Source organism: Sapajus apella, unplaced genomic scaffold, assembly GCF_009761245.1.
Source record: "Sapajus apella isolate SASKATOON/1434 unplaced genomic scaffold, GSC_monkey_1.0 scaffold36, whole genome shotgun sequence".
NCBI lineage: Eukaryota > Metazoa > Chordata > Mammalia > Primates > Cebidae > Sapajus > Sapajus apella.
Genome location: NW_022436976.1, coordinates 24436268 through 24444252, shown reverse-complemented (window position 1 = coordinate 24444252; position 7985 = coordinate 24436268). Strand labels below are relative to the sequence as shown.

Sequence of the window (7985 nt, the reverse complement as noted above, 5' to 3'; positions counted from 1 at the left end):
TAGTTGGATTCTGAATTCCTTCTCTGTGTTATCTTGGATTTTGCTGAGCTTCCTCAAAACAGCTATTTTGAACTCTCAGTCTAAAAGGTCACATATCTGTGCCTCTCTGGGATTGGTCCCTGGTACCTTATTTAGTTCATTGGTGAGGTCATGTTTCCCTGGATGGTTGTGATGCTTGTGATTGTTCATCAGTGTCTAGGCATTGAAGAGATAGGCATTTATTGTAGTCTTCACAGTCTGGACTTGTTTGTACCCATCCTTCTTGGGGAGGCTTTATAGGTATTTGAAGGGACTTGGATGTTGTGATCTGTCTTTGATCACTGCAGCTATATCTGCATTGGGGGCTCCCCAAGTCTAGTAACACTGTGGCTCTTGCAAACTTGTAGAGGTACCACCTTGGTGATCTTAAGTAAGATCCAGAAGAATTCTCTGGATTACTCTTATTTTCTTCCCTTACTTTCCCCCAAACAAATAGAACCTTTCTCTGTGCTGAGTGGTCTGGAGCTGGGGGAGGGGTGATACAAGCACCCCAATGGCCATCACCACTGGGACTGTGCTGGATCAGACCCAAAGCCAGCACAGCACTAGGTCTTGTGCCCAAGGCCTGCAGCACCCACTGCCTGGCTATCATCTATATTCACTCAAGGCCAAAGGCCTCTACAATTATGAGGTGGCAAATCCAGCCAGGATTGTGTCCTTCTCTTAAGAACGGTGAGATCCTTCTGGCCCCAGGTGGGTCCAGAGATGCTGTCTGGGAGCCAGGGCTTAGAGTTGGGTATCTTATGAATCTACCCTGTGCTCTATGCTACTGCAGCTGAGCTGGCACCCAAGCCACAAGACAAAGTTCTTCCCACTCTTCCATCCCCTTTCCTGAAGCAGAGGAATGTGTCCCTATGGCCACCACCATCCGAGGCCCATGGCAAGTACAGCCTCACTACTGCCGATGTTCACTCAATGCCCAAGGACTCTTCAATCAGCTTGTGGTGCTGGCCCTGAGCCTCTCCCTTCAGGGCAATGGGCTTCCCTCTGGCCCAGGGCAGATACAGAAATGCCATCCAGGATCCAACTCCTGGAATTAGAGACCCTAGAAGCCCACTTGTTGCTCTACCCCACTTTGGCAAAGCTGGTACTCAAGCTGCAAGACAAAGTCCCCGTTACTCTTCCCTCTCCCCTCCTCGAGCAGGGAGGGGGTCTCTCTCCACAGCCACCACAGCTGGAGATGTGCTGGGTCACATCTGAAGCCAGCGTGTCTCTGAGTCTAACCCAAGGCTTATAGCAAGTCAGCCTGGCTACTGCTGCTAATTAATCAGGGCCCATAGGCTCTTTATTTATCAGGTGATGAATTCTGCCAGGCCTGGCTCCTTTCCTTCAAGGCAACAGTTTTCCTTCTGGCCCAGGGTTTGTCTAGAAATGACTTCCAGGATTTAGAGCTTGAAATGGGGGCCTCAGGACTCTTCCTGGTTTCTTACTGTACTGTGGTTGAGATGGTATCAAAGTGGCAAGACAGTCCTCTTCACTCTCCCCTCTCCTCAAGCAGAGAGAAGGAGTCTCTGCCTGAGCTGCACTGCCTGCGGTTGCAGAAGGGATGATGCAAGCACTCTTTTGGCCACCCGAGCTAGTGTCTCATTAGGTCATGTGCACCCCATGTGCACTGGCTCTGAGTCCAGCGCAGCACCAGGACTGGCCAGTTCTTGTGGCCTAAATTACCATTCAAGTTTATGTAGGATCCCAGGGGGCTTTGGCCCACGGTTGCAGGGTTTGCTGGAACTCAGGTTCTGATCACCAAGATGGAAAAATTGCCTCTGCCTAAGTCTGGTCTACACGCTCCCTCTCTGGGTGCTGGCTAAGTTCTGCTTTGTGTTGCTTTCTGCGGTGACAAGGCAGCACTGAATTCCAATGCAAAGTCCCACAATCACTGTGCTCTCCCTCCCTCAACACTCTCTCCCTCCCCTACTCCCTCTTCATGCCATGTGGCCACTGCTAGGGGATGGAGAAGGATGGTGTAGTTGGTCCAAGACTGTCTTTCCTAACCTCTTCAATGCCCCTTTTCTTAATGTGATGGTAAAACTGGGGACTGTGATCACTCACCTGATTTTTGGTTCTTATGAACATGCTTTTTTCTGTGGATAGTTGTTCTGTTTGGTGTTTCTCTGGGAGGGACAATCGCCGGAGCCTTCTATTCAGTCACCTTGTTCTGCCTCCTCCTCCTCTCTATTTCTTTATGTTGATTTCTGAACATCTTCAAAACTCTGCATCCTTGAGAACCTTCAGTCCTTCAATGTCATTTATGGTTCAGCTGGATCTCACTGGTTTATTCCTTTAAACAAATAAAATACCACACCTTTTCCACTAGGCTACAGAACCAATAAAGCAAGGAAGGGTAAAACCGGAAAGAATTTGGGTGGAAACCTCCGAGGAAAAATGTGGTTTCCATGGTGGAAGGAAAGTTGACATTTCATTAAATTGTATTAGACAATAAACTTATTGAGTGTTAGACTACCTCTCCCCAAAGTCCTATAAAACACCTGGGATAGTATAATTTACCTGTCAGGAAGTCTTCAAGAATTAGTTGATTACTGCAGACTGAATCTTCCCTCAGCTGATGAAGGTGGGGTGAAGTCACTTTAAGAGTTTGCCTTTAAATCTGTTCTATTGTTATTCCTCACTTGCCATATGGCATATCCACATCACCTTCTTTTTTGCATCTCTCTGGGAGTTCCAAGGCGGGGTTGGAATGCCTTGAATACTATTTGAGCCATTTCTTAATTGCCTTTCCCTTTCCAGTCCTCTAGCTGTTGTTTCTGTTGTTTAGAGTGTACATTTGTTCTGCTCAGCCACACTGACGCCCTCTGGGTTGGACTGAGAGGGCTCAGTAATGTTAATTCTCTCTTCTACACAAGGTCTGAACCTGTTGAGAAACAAGACAAAGGACTAACATGGAAAGAGGCCAAGGTATCATCTTCATTACTGACAAAACTAAGTTGAAGGACATAGCTTTTACCTGTGGGCTAGTGCACCTCCTACTGTTTGAATCAGGCCAACTCGGCCATGCAGCCCCAGGAAGGACTGAAGCCCCACTGCTGATTTCCCTGTGGAGGATCAGTTTCCTATGACATTTGTCACGGAGAGGTAGAATGCAGCGTGACTCTTGGAGAGCTTACTCTTAGAAGGAATGAAGAAGAAATTGAGCTGATTATGCCCAGTTTATTCTGCCCAGATTTACAGATCAGTTAACTTTTTCCAACTCTCCTGGAAGGGAGTGAATAAAGCAGAGAGAGGCCAAGAATGTTGCTCTGATTGAGCTCATCCCACAAAACTGGGAACATCGAGTGGTGGAGAAGTGTTTACCCTCCAATACCACACAGTATTTTGCTGAAAGGCCCCAACATGATACTGCTCATCCATCCTTGGCCTCTAATCCACTGGGCTTTCCTGACGGTAGAGCTCTGATACTTACATTTCTCTATGACCAATTCATCTTTCTCTCCACCTTTTCATTGCTGTTGTTTTCATAAAGCAGAGGGCCACCATCAAATTTGGGTAGGAGGATGGCTAGAGTTATAATTCTATATGGAATATTTTGTTGTTGTTCAGGTTTTTTTTTTTTTGTAAACAGTTTATTGAATGATCTAAACTCAGTAGAGTTCAAACATAAAAAAATATATATTTCTTCCAGTGACTGCTCCTAAAAAAGTTCTGGTGAAGCTCACCTTACCTTCCCTAAATGATATTTTAGGTAAAATGTACAGTTATTTTCAGGTTTAAAAATATTCAGTATAATATAATTAATCGAGTTTAAAGCTCCAAACTCATATCCAACTTAATTTTCTTCCTCCTAACTAAAGGAGTGGGCTTTTCTCTTTCATTTTTCTTCCTCTCTTGGTTTTTCTTTTCTTCTCCACTATTTTTTGGCCTTAAAAGCAGAAAGAGGAAATCAAATTCTTCTATTTAAGTGGGTCTGTTTGGTTCTTATTTCCTTGGAGGTCAATGGCTATTTATGGCAGATGTCTAAATGCTGAGCTTCTCATCGACTCAAAGTGAGTCCTTAATGGGATCCTATAAGATTTTTTTTTTTCAGACTCTGTCACCCAGGCTGGAGTGCAGTGGCATGATCTCGGCTCACTGCAGCCTCTGGCTCCTGGGTTCATGCAATTCTTCTGCCTCAGCCTCCTGAATAGCTGGAATTACAGGGTGCCCACCACCACACCCAGCTAATTTTTGTATTTTTAGTAAAGATTGGGTTTCACCATGTTGTTCAGGCTGGTCTTGAACTCCTGACCTCAAGTGACCTGCCCAGCTTGGCTTCCCAAAGTGCTGGGATTATAGGCATGAGCCACTGTGCCTGGCAATCTTCTAAGATTCTTACACAGCACAGGACCTGCTGTGGAAGATGCACTTTGGCATCATTTCTTTTAATCCCCCATCCCACCCTAAGTTTCCATTCTCAGTAAGATTCATACAATCACCTTAACCAAACACAGCAGAAATTTACTTAATTGTCACTTACCAGTGTTGAGTCAAGCCAACTCTTTATGAGGTCTGCTCTGCTCCACAGGATCATTCAAGAATCCAGGATTCCTTGTTCATATCTGCATTTGAGCCTGTGGGAAGGGGGAAGAGGAAGTCAGAGCTAGCAGCTTTGTCTTTACAGCAATAATTTGGAAGTTTCCACACGTCACTTCCACTAACATCCTATTGGCTTGGACTTAGTCACATGACTAAGTCATGTGACTAGCTGCAAGGGGGGCTAGGAAAGTGTAATCTTTTGCAGGCTGACTATATGATCAGCTGAAGCCTTGGAGATCTTTTTAATCATGAAAATGGAAACAAGGAGACTGGATATTGGGGCAGAGTTGAGTAGTCTCTGTCTCTGGTATATATGAGATCATCTTCACACTGTGTTCCAAACTACTCTGCCTTCAGGCCCTCTTCCTAAGTGTGAACCACAGTGACAAACTTCTTCCCCATTTTCTCTAGACCACCAGTGACCCCCTCTGTGATGTCTTCCTGCTTCCTCTTTACCATCCACCAAACATGTCTGTAGATACCTGAGCCCCAACTGGAAACAAGTTTCCATGTTCTTTCTTACTGTGACACATGCTGTTCAAATCACTGTGATAAGTGATGCATGTGTAACCTTAGGATGTCTGGGGAATACATCATAGGGACGCCACACCTAATCCACGTAGAGAGGGAAGAGCTGGGAAAGGCTGCCTGTACGACAGTGATGCCTGATAAGAGTTCTGAAAGAGTAAGCGTTAATTCATGGACAGTTGTCATAAGCAACAAGAACTAGAAGAGAAGAGGAGCATGATGCATTTGCAGAACAGCAAATAGGATACTATTGCTTGAGAGTCAAGTGTGAGTAGAAGTGTGGGATATTTTTAGAATATGAGGCTACAGGGGTAGACAAAAAGCAAATGATGAAGGCCTTTGTGTGCTTTGGCTTTATCTTGAGGCCAAACGGGACTTAATGGAGAACTTTAACTAAGGAAGTGTGACCCAAACCTATCTGCATTTACAAAAGACAATTCTGACAGCTGGTGAAGGGTGCATTGAAGCAAACAAGACCAGGCACTGCTAGGATAGTTGGGAGGCAATTGGAGAAACCTAAGGGAACAAAAATAAGATCCAGAAGTAAAATAATGATAGAACTGCCAACAAAGCTCACATATTCTTTCCATGATAAGAACAATTTTATTCTCTGTTTGCACACTATCTCATTCCTAAAAGGATAGGGGTTGAATTTCAGAAATCCAGCAAGTATTGTAGTGAATATGAATCTCAGTCTAAAAATTCAGATATGCAAGAAATATTATTTCTTTCATTTTCTGTAAATTTCATAATCTGGCCCACTCCTGTTGGGTAGGTGGGAAATTCAGCCTCAGCCATGTTGAGGTTCCTACCTTCACATTAGTACAAAACCTCCGGAGTCCTACGTAACTCCAAGGCATTCAGGGGGTCCCTTTGATGCTCAGTGCCCTGGCAACGAGCAGATAGTCACTGTGCCAGTTCACATAGCTCCAGTGAGTCTGCTGATAGCACGTCATGCCTGCTGCTCAGTGTCCTAGGCCAGCAAATGGAATGGCCACGTTTCTTACCTGGTGTCTTACTACTTTTCTAGGGTTCTGCCTCCCTTTGCTTTCTCTAAACCCACACATCCAAAAAGACTCTGGGAATCTCTTGTCAATGTAGGGGAATTCCCCCTCTTTCCACGTTTCTCCCAGAAGCCTTTTTCTCTCTACCTAGGACACTTAGCTGAACTTCCTTAAAGATTTTAAACATTTCTAAACAAATTCAGAAGGAGAAGTCAACCATAATGTTACCAGCTCAGAAGCAAGAAAGCACAGAATCTGCAAGCTGCGTTCATAGAAAAAGGAGAAGAAAAATAAAAAATTAACATGTCAAAAGTGGTCCTGTCTCGATACCATGATTTTTTTCAAATATAAAGAATTTGTGATTAAAGAAAAATAAAATTAAAAACGAATGAGAAAGTTAATGCTTTGAAAATGCTTTTCAAAGTTAGGTTCAAGACTTCAGCTCTGAGCTTTCTAGTGACCTAGTCAATAACCTAACAACTGTTCATGGGTTATAAGCCACACAATGTATAGTATTCTGTCATAACAGCCTGCACTCGTGAGGGTAACAACTGATAAAAATAAATCTACTAAAGAAAGCACACCAGTTTTTCAGGACCAAGGTGGTTTTACCTAGGCCCGAGACCAGTGGAAGATTTCTTCACTGGATCCTTCTAAAGAGAACACTTTATAATGCAGGCACCCCCAGATTCAGCATCATCCTTACAATAGTGAGTTTTGTCACATTGTTTTTTATAACAATGTAGGCACCAGAGATTTAAAAAACAACAACAACAAACATTTAAAAAGTAGTCTCTGGTCTAGTCAAGGATACAGATAAACAGATAATTGCCACATGCTATTAAAGTACCATCATGAAGGTGTTTCAAAGTGCAAAAAAAGCCCAGATGAGGCAGAGCAATGATACTGGAAGCAGGTGTCCAAGGATGCATTCATGTTGTTAGAAGAAGAAAGGATGGAGGGAGCCCAGCACCCAAAGATCATGGGGGCTGGAAGGAAGATGGAAAATTCTCAGGTCATAATGAGAAGAAAAACACAATCTCATATTCAAAAGAAACTTACACAAAATACTAAAAGGAAATGCATGACTATTATTAGTTATTGTCTTTGTCAGATTGGGCTGCCATAAGAGTGTACTATAAATTGGGTGGCTTACTGGCCAGGTTCAGTGGTTCACTCCTGTAATCCCAGCTCTTCGGGAGGCTGAGGCAGCAGATCACCTGAGGTCAGGAATTTAAGATCAGCCTGGCCAACATGGTGAAACCCAATCTTTATAAAAATACAAAAATCAGCCGAGCTTGATGGTGGGTGCCTGTAATCCTAGCTACTCGGGGGGCTGTGGTGGGAGAATTGCTTGAACCTGGGAGGCAGAGGTTGTAGTGAGCTGAGATTGTGCCATTGTACTCTAAGCTTGGTGACAGAGCAAGACTCCATTAAAAAAGAAAGAGAGAGAGAGAGAGAGTGAGAAAAGAAAGAAAAGAAAGAAAGAAAGAAAGAAGAAAGAAAGAAAGAAAGAAAGAAAGAAAGAAAGAAAGAAAGAGAGAGAGAGAAAGAAAGAAGGAAAGAAAGAAAGAAAGAAGAAAGAAAAAGAAGGAAGGAAAACATTGGGTAGCTTATAAACAATAAAAATTTATCTCATAGTTTTGAGGTGGGGAAGTTCAAGATTAAGGTGCCAGCAGATTCTTTATGAGATGAGGGCCTGCCTCCCAGTTCATAGACACCATCTTCTTATTGTAACCTCAGGTGGTGGAAGGGGCAAGGGAACTCTGGTTCTTCTTTTATAAGGACACTAACCCCATTCATGAGGGCTTCATCTTCATGACCTACTCCCCTCTCAAAAGCTCTATCCCCAAACACTATCACATTAGGGATTAAGCTTCAACATAC

The 7985-nt window shown here is 43.7% G+C and overlaps 1 long non-coding RNA gene across 1 annotated transcript; it reads right to left on the bottom strand.

Moving 5' to 3' along the window:
- Window positions 1-1810: 1810 nt before the first annotated feature.
- LOC116563711 lies at window positions 1811-4762 on the bottom strand. The gene is made up of 3 exons (XR_004274533.1): window positions 4508-4762; window positions 3002-3162; window positions 1811-2908 (listed from the first exon to the last, which is right to left on the bottom strand). It is a non-coding gene; the product is annotated as an uncharacterized LOC116563711 (long non-coding RNA).
- Window positions 4763-7985: the final 3223 nt, after the last annotated feature.